The sequence below is a fragment of the Vulpes lagopus genome, chromosome X (assembly GCF_018345385.1).
Source record: "Vulpes lagopus strain Blue_001 chromosome X, ASM1834538v1, whole genome shotgun sequence".
NCBI classification, from domain to species: Eukaryota; Metazoa; Chordata; class Mammalia; order Carnivora; family Canidae; genus Vulpes; species Vulpes lagopus.
The window spans coordinates 35654054-35669924 of record NC_054848.1 but is presented as its reverse complement, the minus strand read 5'-3'; the positions used below and the strand labels follow the sequence as shown (position 1 = coordinate 35669924).

Genomic DNA, 15871 nt, shown 5'->3' with positions numbered 1-15871 from the left:
CTGGGAAAATACAGTCATTCTATAACCCAGATTCCGCTCTATGACCTTTCAACACATCTCAACAGTCAGAAGCTCTCAAGTGGAGAGGTAAAATTGGGAATGGAGTAAGAGTTGAAGAAAGAAAAGACAATAAAGGTGCTTTGCTTTCCAGTTCAACACTCCCTTCAGTGACAGAAGCAAAGTCAAATTAGCAACAACTCCCTCATTCAAGAGGAGTCCCACGTGTCTCACTTCCTTTACTCCATTCCCTAAACTATTCTCTTATCATTTCTCAGCCAAAGTGTTGAAAATACTGCCTCACATTCTCCTGGCTCCCCAACTGTCCCCTCTGACAGGTCTACCTCAAAGCCATCAGAATTATCTTTCAAAAACACAAACCTAATCATCGCTCACATAAGGATCCGTCTCATTACCCTAAAAACAAAATATAAGTGTCCTAATGTGGTATACAAGGTTGTCTGTCCCTTGCAATCTAGCCTCACCTCCCATAATCCCTTCCAATTATCTCCAATGCTCCTTCTACATTCTACTAACTTTTCTCTAAAACACTATACTTTCTCTTTCATTCTTCCATTTCAAGTAACAGTTCCCAAATTTTGTATCCGGAACACAGTTGGCAATGTCTGGGAACAATTTTGGTTATCACAACGGGGTGGGGAGCGGGGGAGCAGGTACTATGGCATCTTGTGGATAGAAACCAGAAGGAAATATGACAGCACACTACACAACAAAGATTCATCTGACTCAAAGTGTCAATAGTGTTAAGGTTGATTTCGTGGAGGTTAAGTAACTTGCTCACTAATTGGTAGAGGAATTACAACTGTAATCTAACCCTTTTGACTGAGATTAGAGCTCTTTACTACCTACTGTACTACGATCTCAATCAGGCTGAGGGAGGTTCTGACTACCCACAAAAGACAAATGTAAACTTAAACACTAACTCAAACTCAAACACTATCAACTAAGGCTCAGAATTTCCAGAGCCACCTTCCAAGGGGGGCTTTATTTAAAGAAACACAAACAAAAAGTAGAATAAGACCAAAAGAAGAGCACAGGAAAAATGCTACCAGAATTCAGAGAAGGTTAAGACCAATTTCCAACTTCATGAATATGGCCTGTGAGCTAGACATTGGAGGTTAGCCATAAAGGGGAGATGGAGCTCCAAGAAGTATAGTCATGGGAATAGGAAAAGACTGGAGCATCCACATCAAGTATGGGTTGTTTGATTAGATGGGAGAACAAGAAATCACCTTGGAAAAGTACACTGGAGGGACGCCTAGGTGGCTTAGTGGTTGAGTGACTGCCTTGGCTCAAGGCATGATCCCAGAGTCACGGTATTGAATCCCACATCAGGCTCCTTACATGGAGCCTGCTTCTCCTCCCTCTGCTTGTGTTCTCTGCCTCTATCTGTATCTCTCACGAATAAATAAAATCCTTAAAAAGAAAAAAAAAGTCAGACTGGAATTATGTCAGAATGACCTCGTTTGCATAGAATTGCCATGGTAGGGGCAGCCCAGGTGGCTCAGCGGTTTAGCGCCTGTCTTCGGCCCAGTGCCTGGTCCTGGGGACCCGGGATCGAGTCCCGCATTGGGCTCCCTGCATGGAGCCTGCTTCTCCCTCTGCCTGTGTCTCTGCGCCTCTCTCTCATGAATAAATAAATAAAATCTTAAAAAAAAAAAAAAAAAGAATTGCCATGGTATGTTTTGAACAATAGTTTTTAATTTTTAACTAAGTTCTACATGCAACAGGGGGCTCAAATAAACAACTCTGAGATCAAGAGTCATACATTCCACCAACTGAGCTAGCCAGGCACCCCAATTTTGAACAGTATTTGGGGGGAGCGGAAGACATAAGGAGTTACTTAAACATGATTCTTGTGGCTGTGTAGATGAATAGAAGCCAAAGAATCTCGCCATGATTTTTCCTACTAACACTTTAGTAGTATCAATTTGAGACTGCTGACATTTATATGGCTCAGATAATGACATCAAGCCAGACAGGGAATACACCTGCGGAGAGTACACCGGGTTCTTCCTCCAACCCTTAACCTGAGCTCACAATCCCTTTCATTCCAGTTCAACACACTCCCAGTCAAAAACTCGTAAGAACTTTGGATAACTGAATTATATCTACAAATGACATAGTCAACATCTATATACATACTGATTAAATTTAAGAAAAATTAGATTTTCTGCAATCATTTTCACAAGAGCCTGGGCAAGTACCCTTCCCTTTCACACAGAAGGCATTCCTGAAAATGTGACAAATCAAATATTCCAAATCCAAACAACAGATTCACATGTTCCTAGATATTTTTCCAATTATTATAAAATCCTTAATTACACCTCATCTTTGTAATGTAATCATTGTAAGCTTTACTACACACTTGCCATACTTAATTTCCTGTGTCAGTGCAATTACTTCATCCACCAGTGAACAAAAAGTCAGGCAACATAACCAATGAACCCAATGAACTGTCTAACCCAGTAATGTTAGACATATCCCTAATCAGTTTCCTGTCAAGGATATGAAGTTTGGGACCTCCAGCTGATACAAAGAATAGGAAACTCCTAAAAAAGATACTGAACAGGGCAGCCCTGGTGGCTCAGCGGTTTAGCGCCACCTTCAGCCCAGGGCATCATCCTGGAGACGCGGGAGTCTCCCAAGTCAGGCTCCCTACATGGAGCCTGCTTCTCCCTCTGCCTGTGTCTCTGCCTCCCTCTCTCTCTCTATGTCGCTCATGAATAAACAAATTAAAAGAAAAAAAAAAAGATACTGAAGAAATAAAATACAAGTCTGAAAGAATAAGGAAGTATATGGAGAATTGGGAGAGTCAAGTAAATGAGCGATTGGGGGAGGGGGCTAAGAAAAAAATGTGGGGAAATTAAGTTATGAAGTTGTACAAAAATCAACTTCATAATAAAAGTTTGCAGCAGTGTATACAAAAGCAGTAACTAAAAAAGGAGTGGGGGAGGGAGGAGGGACATGAAAATTGTCTCCTAGGAAGGATGAACAAATGGCACACACTCAATTCCTGAGGCAGGAGTAAGTGGAGGCAGAGGACAGCAGACACGAGGGTACGTGACTTAGTAAAGTGTTTAACTGATGAGAACTTTTAACACATATGTAATTAACATGGTTGTTTCGACATGATGGAATTATCAAATGTGAGGTTTGTGTTTTGTTTTTTGCTTTTTTTTTTTTTTAAAGATTTTATTTATTCATTCATGAGAGACACACAGAGAGAGGCAGAGACACAGGCAGAGGGAGAAGCAGGCTCCATGCACCGGGAGCCCGATGTGGGACTCAATCCCGGGTCCCCAAGATCACGCCCTGGGCCGAAGGCAGGCGCTAAACCACTGTGCCACAGGGGCTGCCCTGCTTTTTGCTTTTATTCCCTCACGCTCTTCAGACTTTTTAACAGAATATGTTTAAGTTCATAATCAGATGAAAAATATATATAATATCTTTAGAAAGCCTTCCATCAAATAACTAGTTGGTTTTAAGTATTTAAAAGTAAGCATTGGGGCACGCCTGGGTAGCTCAGTGGTTGAGAGTTAGCCTTCAGCTCAGGGCATGATCCCGTCTGGGGATTGAGCCCTACATTGGGTTTCTAGTGAGGAGTAAGCTTCTGTTTCTGCCTCCCTGGGTCTCTCATGAATAAATAAATAAAATATTTAAAAAATGAAAAAAATAAAAAAAGCTTTGGTGATCTGAAAAATTCATTTATACAGAACAATATCTCCTAAGACATCAAATTAATGAAGTTTTTTGTAACGTTTCCAACTTAGCTTGCTTTTAACAAGCATTAAACACCATTGCCCCACTTTCAAAATGGTGCTGTTTCACAGACTCTAGCTCTAAAGGGTTTGTTATATTTAATCTTTTTATTTTTTTTTTTTATTTAATCTTTTTAAATATAAAGATATTTATATTTATTTATTTGAGAGAGAAAGAGAACAAGCAAGAGAAGGGCAAAGGGACAAATAGACGTCTCACTGAGAGAGCTCACGGGGGGGGGGGGGGGGGGGCTCAATCCCAGGACCCCGAGATCATGACCTGAGCCAAAGTCAGACAATTAACCAACTAAGCAATCTAGGAGCCCTGGAAACTGATTTTTAAGCTCACTCTAACCAGTATATATGACAGGAACAATTCTGTTTTGCTCACCTCGTATCCCTGTTATCTGGTACAATACTTAGCACATAATAGGCATTTAACATAGAAGTGCAGAATTTAAGGTACAAAATAAAAAGGATTCAAGTAGGGGATCCCTGGGTGGCGCAGCGGTTTGGCGCCTGCCTTTGGCCCAGGGTGCGATCCTGGAGACCCGGGATCGAATCCCACGTCAGGCTCCCGGTGCACAGAGCCTGCTTCTCCCTCTGCCTGTGTCTCTGCTTCTCTCTCTCTCTCTCTGTGTGACTATCATAAATAAATTAAAAAAAAAAAAAAAAGGATTCAAGTAAAATTAGACAAAATGATAAGACGGAAGAAAGATAAGATATGCTGGAATTCATGTCTAAACCAGTAATTCTCCAAGGGTGGTTACACACTTGGGAACTTGTTAGAAATATATATATACTCTTTGGATGCCTGGGTGGCTCAATGGTTGAGCATCTATTGAAACATATATTCTTGCGCCCCATTCTACACTTACTGAATCAAATTCAGGGGGCAGGGCCCAGAAATCAGTTTTAACAAACCAACAGGTTTTAGAACGTTGCCCTAAACCAGGGCCAAGGGCAGCCCAGGTGGCTCAGCAGTTTAGCGCCATCTTCAGCCCAGGGCGTGATCCTGGAGTCCCATGTCGGGCTCCTTGCATGGAGCCTGCTTCTCCCTCTACCTGTGTCTCTGCCTCTCTCTCTGTGTCTCTCATAAAATAAACAAAATCTTTAAAAGAACAAAAATTAAAAAAAATAATAAACCAGGGCCAACTATGATGAAAGACCAAATCCAATCTCCTGTTTTTGTATAGCCCACAAGCTGAGAATGTATTTCACACAGGAACATTTACAACTTATTTGATAACAGGGAACACTAACTTTAAATTCCCCATTAGGCAAAATACTGTATTTATGAGCCTCCCCATTCTATTCTTATTAGACCCGAATTACAAATAACTGCACCAACTATCATTATTTTTAATTCCACTAACAGAAAATTGACCTAATATCCTCAACTTCTCCTCTTCACATGCAAAACCTAAAACAATTCCAATCTGGCTTTTTAGAGAAAAACTTGCTGATTCCAGATTTGAATTTGGGAGGCATTATCAAGGAAAACAATCAAATCTTTCTACACTACCTTGATCTGAGACAAAATACTCTCTTAAGATACAACATGAGTCTAATACCATGTAATAATTTCCATGTTTTCTGGTGTCTCAATTAATTGAATAAATGTACTCAGAAGTCCCTTCGAAGTAACCAGCTGAGGGGCACCTGGGTGGCTCAGTGATCTGCCTTTGGCTCAGGTCATGATCCCGGAGTCCTGGAATCCTAGGATCGAGTCCCACCATTGGGCTCCCCACGTGGAGCCTGCTTCTCCCTTTGCCTATATCTTTGTGTCTCTCATGAATAAATAAAATCTTAAAAAAAAAAAAAAACAGCTCAAAGACCACAAAAGAAATAATCAACAACCTAAACTTTGAATAAACACCAAAGTCACTAGAAAGGAAACTAGCATAAATAGAATAGGAAAGGGAGTCTTTTCCTACTCCTTTTTTTCAGCCTAAATTTTCTTATTTTCCCACTTCATAGGCTCTGTATCCAAGCTTGGGATCCAAGACAACCAGGTCAAAATCATGCCAAGGAAAACAATTCCTCTGATATGGCTGGCCAATCAATATGGGTCTAAAGTGTTCAAAACTTCTATGATTGATCAGTTACAGAAGGATAAACTGAAAAGAGCCAAAATATGATGATACATCAATTTTGTATGCAGTTCTAAGTACTGGAAGTCAAGTATTCCTCCAGATTTCGCCAGTTACTGTAAATAATATTCTACATGCTCTGGAATAAACAAAGGTAAAGGGCAGAACTGCTGACCTTATTACCTATTATCTACCACCTTAGAGAAATTTAAGTGTGAGTTCTAGGACAATGAATGACTACAAAGGTACTGGATTTCAAAAAGTAGTTACTGTGCCTTATTAGATATGGAAAGAGCTTCAAGTAGAATGTACTCTATGCACACTATATTAAGTTACTTCAGCAACTTTTTGAGGCATGTTCTTCATCTGAAAAGGAGTTTGAGTAGGTCTAAGACTCCTTCCAGGACTGCTCATCATAAAACAATTTTCAGGGCAAGTGACTCCAAATAATAAAGAAAATTATGAAAAAAGAAAAAAATGGAGAAAAATCATACCAGAATGTAATGTGATGAACTGACTATTCATCCAACAAATAATTACTGAATATCTATGTGCCAGGCACTTTCTAGCTACTAGAGATGTATCATTGACTTAGGATCTTGAGTTTGATCAGATGAATGCCACTAACCTAAAATTTGGAGGACAAAAATCAAAGCATTTGAACAAAATAAGTAAAACAAAAAGAAAAACACACCAACAGTGTAAAGGTAACTGACAGACCATCAATACAAAAAAGGAATGGCAAGAGGAAAGGTGGGACACCAGAGTGTGTAATTCCTGACAAAAAATTAAAAACATTGCAAGTATAGCTATTCCTAAACCAAATATACAAGAATTCTAATCCATTTCTACTGCACTTGACATCTGTGCTTGCTAGAGAAGACTGGAGATCAGAATGAAATTCTATTAACTAAAAGAAACTGAAAAAGGAAAATTCCACTGAATTATACCATAACTAAGTAGATTTCTTAGAACAAAATCCAGTCTCCATCTATGAAGCACAATAAATAACAAAGTTAGGGAATCCCTGGATGGCTCAGTGGTTTAATGCCTGCCTTTGGCCTGGGGCGTGATCCTGGAGTTCCAGGATCAAATCCCACATCAGGCTCCCTCGTGGAGCCTGCTTCTCCCTCTACCTGTGTCTCTGCCTCTCTCTGTCTCTCATGAATGAATAAATAAAATCTCTAAGAAAAATAAGTTAGACCTAAGAGAGACTTTAGAAATGAGCTAGTCCAATGCCCCTCACTTGATACAACATAAGCTTCTAGACAATAGCAATCTCCAGAAAAATGCCTGGTACACAGATTCCCAATAAATATTTGTTGAATGGATAAAAAGCAAACTAATGATTAAAACAGATTATCAGTAATGCTAGTATTAAGACTGGAACCATAACTCCAAGATGCTGCTCAGTAACAGATAATGACTATATTCTGTGCATTTGTGTGTGTATACATTAAACTCTGGAATCGTGGTCTCTCCCAAATTTTAATCAAGCATCTGAACTTTTTGCTACTTTGCCTGGAATTTTTGGCAGTGTGGCAAAACTGAAAAGTGAGAATATCACTGCCTAATGGTAGGACTCAAAATGCAAAGTCTCTGATCTCCCCTTTCCCTGAAATGAAATGCAAAGAACTCCCTAGCTGAACATGCAAAGTATTTTTTGAGCTATTCTAATGCCTAGTTTCCACCACTTATTCAATTCAATCATAACTTCCAGAGTGGATGATCTAGGATTTTTTTTTTTTAAGAAAATGGATTTTGAAAAAGCTCTACAGGTGATTCTGATACACAGCTGAGTTAGAAAAATCATTGTTAGACAGTGGCTAGAAACAGAATTAAAAATCCATTTGCTCAGGACGCCTGAGTGGCTCAGCAGTTGAGCATCTGTCTTTGGCTCCAGGGCCGTGATTGGGATCGAGTCCCACATTGGGCTCCCTGTGAAGAGCCTGCTTCTCCCTCTCTCTGCCTAGGTGTCTGCCTCTCTCGAGTAAATAAAATCTTAAAAAGAAAAAAAAAAAGATCTTTGACAGATCTTGTGCCACATTAAGAAAGCTCATAGATTCTACATTAGCAGGCTTTCCCCGCAGCCTCAATACACAATTTAACACAGTGGACCAAGAGAATTAAAAGAAATAAACACCAAATAAAGGTGTTTATTGCTATTTCATTTATTCCATAAAATTATTGAGCAATACTACGAAAGTGCAAAATGAAACCCTCAGTTTTCAGAACTTTTTGTTGAAATTACACAGATTTTAAACTAAGCTAAATAAACTTCAGAATTTTCAAACTGAGATAATAGTTCACATAATACTAAATGTTCATTTATGAGATGATTTAAATAAATTACTGGGAGACAAATGCCTGGATTTTACATCTTTTAGGAACGTTATGTTGCCTAACATTATTTTAGTCATAAACACACCCACCAACTAAACTATCACCCAGAACATGTTGGGAGACATATGGAAGAGGAAGAACCTACTTGCAGCAAAGCTTTTAGCACCTCGCTGGGTAACCAAAGTGTTTCCCAAATTGCAGATAATTGTCATATTTTTATTAAAATCTTAGTCTAAAGCTACTCTGGTTCATGAAACAAAGTTCTGTATGTTTTGTTTTGTTTTGGTTTTAAATAATGATCAGTGTCATTTCACTAATGTGGCACCATAGTTGAAACATCACTGGTTGACAGACCTCAATCCCTCATCTGTATAATGGAGAATTATTTATGCAGTAATTGAAAACATGTGGAAAAAAATCCATCTTCTTATAAATCTGCTTGAAAGTCCAGTAAGACAGCATTAACAGTAGTATTCAGCCTTAACTGCATGAGAATCACCCATAATGGTTTTAAAATAAATCTTTGCTCAGGACCCATATCAGACCTAATCAGTCTTAGAGAGTAAGACTCAGGCATCCGTATTCTCCCCCTGCCCCCCCAACCTCCCCTAAGAGATTCCAATGTGCAGTCAGGGTTAAGGGTCAACGCATTAACCCTTCTCCAAACACTAATGTTAGAGCCTATACCAAGACAAGAATTTAGGAACAAACATGACAGCTCAAAAAAAAAGGGAAACTAAAATATTTTTCAATTTTTAAAAATAAAACTTAAAGATTTAGAAAACATACCAGCAAGGGAGGAAATATTCAGGCTATTATGAAACCATCACATTATTTTAAAATTAAAAACAACAACAAAAAAAACACACCAAAAAACAAACCCAACTAGCTCAAGTATCACAGAATGAGATCCTTTACTAAACTGCCCCAAAGACTTACAAGAGGATTGATCCTTTGACACCCCCCCCACATTTCAGACAACTTTAACCTAAACAAAAATTGGTTTCAATATTAAAATTCTGTAACTGAAGCATAAAAACTTCACTAAAGTTGACCTTATCAAATAAAAGCAAGCTGAAAGAATAGTTGCTTATGTCCAACTAAGAATTTAACCAGCAGTCACGACATCCATTTTCAAAAACTGTAAGGTGCATTATTTATACCAGGTCAAAAAAAAAATTATCTCTGAAGAGACATCCACGAAATCCCTCATCTTCTTGAGATGTCAGAATACTTATTTCAAGATCCTGGAAGAAAAAAAGATGCAAAGTGAATCCTACTTGAACATTCCATCGATAAAACAAGAGAACTATGGAACACCAACAAGAGATTACAGTAATTCGGTTAAAGGTAAAATCTGCCCTTCAAAGTAACTTTCTGAAGAATTTAGATTCTCACATGCCCTGTTCTTGCCGTTACTCAAACCTTCCAGAAATTTTCCCTCTCAGAAACTACAAAGGTCAGCGAACAAAAGGAAGAAATGGCATGAGAACATGAAGATAACAGGTTAAAAATTCCAAGTCAAATGTCCATGAAAAAAAAAAAAAGGATAACAGGTTAGGAGGAAAAATTACTCCAAATGCCTTTTTAAAACAGAAGAAACAAAACATAACAAACATTTTGAGTTCACCCATGGAACACCAATTTCAAATACTTCTGATTTTCACTCTATGCAGACACTGGAACAATAAACCTTAATCTTCAAGAACTTGAGAGGCATTTGCTGAAACCAAAATGGCAGCCCACTGAATCAGACCAGTGAGATCTAAAGGAGAGTTTGCAGTCTCTATTTTTAAATTCAAGTGTACGGATTAAGAAAGCCAAGCTAGTCATAGTTCAAGCTAGTCATGGTTAACGAGTCCTTACTATATAATCACTAAGAGTAGAGATAATGAGCTCCAAGACAGGGTTAAGTACCTGCTGAAAAGTTTCCTAATCAATAAATACAGCCCAGCCCAGATTCTTCCCCAAAACTGAAGGTATACAAACGTTATGTAGATTTAGGAGGCTCATGAGTTTCCAGGGAAAAGAGGCTACAGATATTTCCTTCACTGGGCTCAAAATAAGGCACGAATATTTACAACTACAACTCGCTCAGTTAAATTCAAAGACAATCTGAAGAAATTACACACACCTGTAAACTGCACCGTGGAAACTCCAATAAACGTTATTCCTATAGAACTTTCAAAAAAATACGCTTAGTTTAAGCAAGTTCTATTGGAAGTCTTAAAAAAAAATTCCCGTGTAAATTCCAGTCGCCACAGAAGTCCCTACAAAGATTACAAAAGAACGTATACACCTGCTCCGTAACTTAACCTAATATTTTACAATGAATGAAAAATAAGCAATTTACCGAACCGGAAGCCTCGTACCACACGAATCTGAAGGGTCCTTATCAACAAGCTCGCACAGGCTAATATTTTCTCAGAAACAGTTAAAAATAGAAAGGTGGTGGGTCCAAGTTAGCTTGGAGGCGATTTCTGCATCAAAACATCTTTCGGGGCTTTGGCCTTCAGCAAATGAAGGGGGGCGAAGGAGGTGTAGGAGGCCGATAACCGGGCCCAGGCTCCCAGGCCACAGGGCTGAGGAGAAGCTGCCGGTTATCGCGGGAGGGTGAGGGGGAGGCGGACAAGTCGTCGGGCCTGATAGCCAGGCGTAGCCGAGGCCTAGCTCTGCTGCTCCAAATCACTCCACCTCAGTAATGGCGTTTGGTGTCAAGTGGAACGAGACTGGGGAGGAGAGCGGCCATGAGTTCGCCGAGCGTCGGGCTGTAAGCCCCAGGGCCGAGGGCGAGTAGGCCCCGCCGCCGACCCGGCCCCCAGGCGCCGCTGCGGGGGCTGCACGCCGGGCCCGGAGACTCCATCCTCCTACTCGGCCCCAAACAGGACTGGAAGGGGGAGGAGGGGGAGGGACGAAGCCGTCAGCCATTTTCCCTTACAGTCCAAAACACACAGACACGCTCCCGGGACGCCGGCTCGACACACAACACAGCTCCGCGCCCCCACCCGCGCCGTGCGCGCTCGCCCAACCAGGGGCCGAGGAGGGGGAACCGGAAAGGCCCCGGCCCGGCCAGCCGCCGGCCGAGGAAGAAACATTGGGCTCTCACACCCCCCTCGGCCTCCTCCCCTCACTTACATCCAGCTGTTGGCCCGGCGCGGCTAGCTACTCACCGCACGACACAGGCGTCTTCTCCTCACAACCAGGGCACGCGGAAGCAGCAGGCAGCTGCAAGACTCAGTCCCAGGGCAAGGGCGACCCTGGGTGCATCCCAGGCCCGGGGGTGACTGGCGACAAAGTGGGTCGAGAGGCAACGGGCGTGAAGACCAGGGAGCTACACAGGGGGCGCCGGAATTCGCCGCTCGCCGCGCCCGCCTCCTCCTCCTCCTCCTCCTCCTCAGCCGGCGGCGGCGGCGGCCCTCTTCCCCCTTCGGGCCGGGGTTCTCGCTGAGCTCAGACGGGCTCCGGACGGTGCGTTTCTCCTGCGTCACCTCCTCCTGCTCCTCCTCCTGCAGCGGCGGCTTCACCTTCCCCTGGTCGCCGCCTCTTTACCCGCTCTGGGCCTGATCGCTTTGCTGCGGGTCGCTCCTTGCTCCCAGCACCGACCGGAACACCAGGGGCTGGGGCGGCCGCCTCCCGGGAGAGAGGCGGCAGCGGCGGGCTCCCGCGAGGCCTGTGAGGGGAGCAACGCGGGGAGGGGCCCCGCACGGCTGAGGCCCGGACGGGCCGGGTACTGAGAGGTTGCGGCTCCGGCGGCAGCGGAGACTAGCTTCCGCAGCCGCGGATGCCCGTCCTCGCCAATATGGCGGATCCGGCAAACCAAAAAAAAAAAAAAAAAAAAAAGAAAAAAAGAAAAAAAAAGGAAAAAAAAACCGCTCGGCCAGTGGCGGCGGCGGTAGCGGCGGCGGCAGCAGCACTGGAGGCGGTGGAGGCAGCAGCGCGGCGGCGCAGACTCCCACTAGCCCCAGCGCCGCCCAAAGCCGCGAGGATCCCGCCCCCGCCAAGCCCCGCCCCTCGAGGCCCCGCCCCTCAAGGCCCTTCCCCTCCTACCTACACCCCCCTCCCCCCTCCCTTCCTCCTCCCTCAGCTGCTCCTGCTGCTCCCTCCTATACCCAGAGCCAGGGAGAGTTGGGCGTGCTACTGGGAAGCCGCGCCAGGCGAGAGACGTTTGGAACCCGGGGAGCTGGAGTGGGGGAGGGGAACACAATGCGGTAAAGACTGTTCACGCAGGACCGTTTCTTCCGGCCGGCCCGTTCAGGATCGCGCTACGACCGGCAACGGTGTTCCAAACCGTTCATATCGAGAACGATGTGAGAGCAGAGGTGACACGAGGACAGGGAAAAGTGGGGGAAGGGAAGTCCGGAAGGATCTGGCAAACGCCAGAGGAGGAGCTGGGAGTTCAGGACTAGCAGAGTGTGTGGCCAGGACAGGGTTAATCGCGCAAACCGCAGCTGCGTCGCTCAGAGTTTGACTTGGGCCGCTTGTTTTTGTTCCATTGTGAACCGTGGCCCCGCCGGCGAGTGCCCGGATGATGACGTCACCAACCCCCCCCTTTTTCCGGGATTGTGGGGGGGAGGGGTAGCAGAAAGACAAGATCTCTAGACCACGCGCTGAGCGGTCGCACCCGCAGTGCGTGGGGGTTTGGGGTGGGGGCAGAGCTAACCCGCGTCACTTGGCGGGTGAGCCAGCCAGGCCCACTGGGCGGATACCTTGGGGGTGGCAGCAGTGCGAGGTCTTCAGGGCCTGGCCACCTGCTCCTCGCCGATAGGGGGAAGGTGTGGCTATCTATTGCGGGGTGGGGGGGAACATGGTCGGATTGGGGAGCTCCCCCCCACTCTAAGAAGCAGGTGCTCTAAGAAACTAATTCACATGATCCTGTAGCATCAGTACCTGAAAGCACTTGGGCTTCCTCACAACCGTATTGACTTTGACCGCCCTTTGACCATAGGAGCTCTTAGAACAGCAAAGAAAAAATTATAAAATGCCACGGAAGGCATAGGGACAAAGCAGTTTCAACAGCAAGATTAGCCTCTTTTGCCAAATCATCAGTCCAATTCTGTGTTAGAACCAGGAAAACCCTTAAGAACCCATGACATCCACTATGTATGTCATGGGCTATTTTCTACAGGTTTATATTCCAAAAATGAAGGTTATCAGGCTAATTTCAAATAAACGGTGTGCTTAGATCAATTCTATACAACCTACTTTCAGTGCCCAAATGGAGAGAAAAGAAAAGCAGTTCCAAATTTACCACAGATTTCCTTTTGACTTAAAAATGCTTCTGGACACTAAATTTGAAATCGTAGCAAACCCTTGTTAAATAAGATTATATTTTGTATGGAAAAGAGTTAGACTTAGTTATGCTATAATTATGTTAATTTGTAATACAGTTGTTAAAATGGAATCCAAACTAATTCGGGATGGCAGCACATTACTAGTATCTTTAAAATCATTTCTCTATACATTACTGGATTGTTTTCACCACAAAAATTATATAATAAGGTATTCAAGAAAAAATTCATAGCCCTAATAATTCATAGCACATTTTACCTTGTTTTTATAATTATTTCCATGAATGGCTTTTCTTCTCCATTAGCTTATGAGCCTCTAAAGAGCAGACACTACCATCTGTGTACACTGTAGGTTTGTTAGCCACATGATTTTACTTAATCCTCAGAACTCTGTGAGGTAAGCCAGAACATATATTGCTATCACTAATTTTAGATAAAGAAATAGGATAAGTCATTTACCCATGATCACCAGACAGGATTGGAAAGTGTTTAACACCTGTCTTTTAGGGATGCCTGGGTGGCTCGGCAGTTAAGCATCTGCCTTCAGCTCAGGCAGGGTGTGATCCTGGAGTCCCGGGGTTGAGTCCCGCATCCAACCCCGCATCGGGCTCCCTGCATGGAGCCTGTTTCTCCCTCTGCCTCTGCCTCTCTCTGTGTCTCTCATCAATACATAAATAAGTAATTAAAAAAACACCTGTCTTTTAACCCTATCAAAAGTGCAGTGTTAACAAGGATGTCCACTCTCACCAATTCTATTCAACATTGTACTTGCGGTTCAAACCACAGGAAGAGAAAGAACTGAAAGACACAAAGGTAAGAAAGGAACAATTAAGCCACCTCTATCCCCCTTTGCAGATATAGAAAATCCTGGGAAATAAACTACAGAAAACTAATAGAGCTTAATAAATGAGTTTAGCAAAGTTGCAACATATAAGATCAATAATAGATCAGTTATATTTTTATATGCTAGCAATCTGAAATAAAGAAACCAATTCTATTACATCAAAAATAATAAAATAGTAATGAATGAATTTAACAAAAGAATTTAACAAAAGAAGTGCAAGATTTGTACAATGAAAACTACAAAACATCATTAAAAGAAATTAAAGATGACCAAAATAAATGAAAAAAACAGGCCGTGTTCAAGGATTAGAAGACTTAATTTTGTTAGATAGCAATACCCCCCAAATTGATCTTCAGAGTCAACCTGATCCCTATCAAAATCCCAGCAGACTTTTTAGCAATAAGCACATGAAAAGAAACTCAACATCACTAGTCTTGAGGGAAATGCAAATCAAAACCACAATGAGATACCACTTACCACCCATTAGGATGGCTATAATATTTTTTTTTTTTTAAGAAAATAGTGCTGGCAAGTATGTGGAGAAATTGGAACACTTGCAAACTGCTGCTGGGAATGTAAAATGCGGTAGCTGCTATAGAAAACAGTTTGGCAGCTCCCCACAATCTAAACATAAAATCACCCTATGGACCAGCAATTCCACTAAGTATGTACCCACAACAACTGAAAGCAGGAACTGAAATACTTGTCATCCTTGTTCATGGCAGCACTATTCACAATAGCCAAAATGTGGAAACGATCGAAATGTCCAATAGGTGAGTGGAAAAACAGATGTGGTACATACACACAATGGAATATTATTCAGACTTCAAAAGGAATGAAATTCCAAGACATGCTACAACATGAATGGACCTTGAAAACACTGTGCTAAGTGAAAGAAGCCAGACTCAAAAGGTTACATATTGTATGATTCTACTCATAAGGTACCTATAAACAGACTAATTCATAGCAAGCAGAATAGAGGTTACAAGGAACTGGGGGAGGAGGGAATGGGGAAGTAATTGTTTAATGGGTAAGATGTTTGTTTGGGATGGTGAAAAAATTCTGAGGCTGAAAACTGATAACTGCACAACACTGAATGTGCTGCTCAAAGCCAATGAACAGTACACTTAAAAATGGTTAAAACGATTACTTTCATGTTTTATATATATTTTACCATAAACTTTAAAAAGTGGGGGTAAATTGTTTCATATGGTTTAGCCTATAAATGGCACTCCCACCAGCAGTTCTAGGGGGACTTAGTCTAACAAGTCAAACTCACCAGCAGCTCACTCTTTCCTAGCACAAAGCTACCATGTGCACCTTGGCTCCCAGAGTGGGTGTGGCCTACAGGACTGTGCACTTTTGACACCTTCCACTCAGTTAATGGGCTAGGCAATGAACAGTTTGGAGTTAAAAGAAGAGGCTCAATGCCACAGTGCAAGCTCCTTAAAGTCCATACAGTCCTGGCCTTCCTTCTCATTTCCTTCATTTTGGTTTCTCACTCTTTTTCTTTAAAAAGACTTA

The 15871-nt window shown here is 42.5% G+C and overlaps 1 protein-coding gene across 4 annotated transcripts in view; it reads right to left on the bottom strand.

The window, feature by feature from the left end:
• USP9X (ubiquitin specific peptidase 9 X-linked) overlaps positions 1-15871 on the bottom strand; it is a 487376-nt gene that overhangs the window by 141314 nt on the left and 330191 nt on the right. For 2 of the 4 annotated variants that reach the window (XM_041740836.1, XM_041740839.1), the window contains exon 1: positions 11386-12076. The exons of 1 other annotated variant lie outside the window; for it this stretch is intronic. The gene's annotated coding sequence lies outside the window, so the exon portion shown is untranslated. Of the gene's footprint in view, positions 1-11385; positions 12077-15871 lie in introns of those variants that run through there. One more of the 4 variants, XM_041740840.1, reaches the window with a different exon arrangement.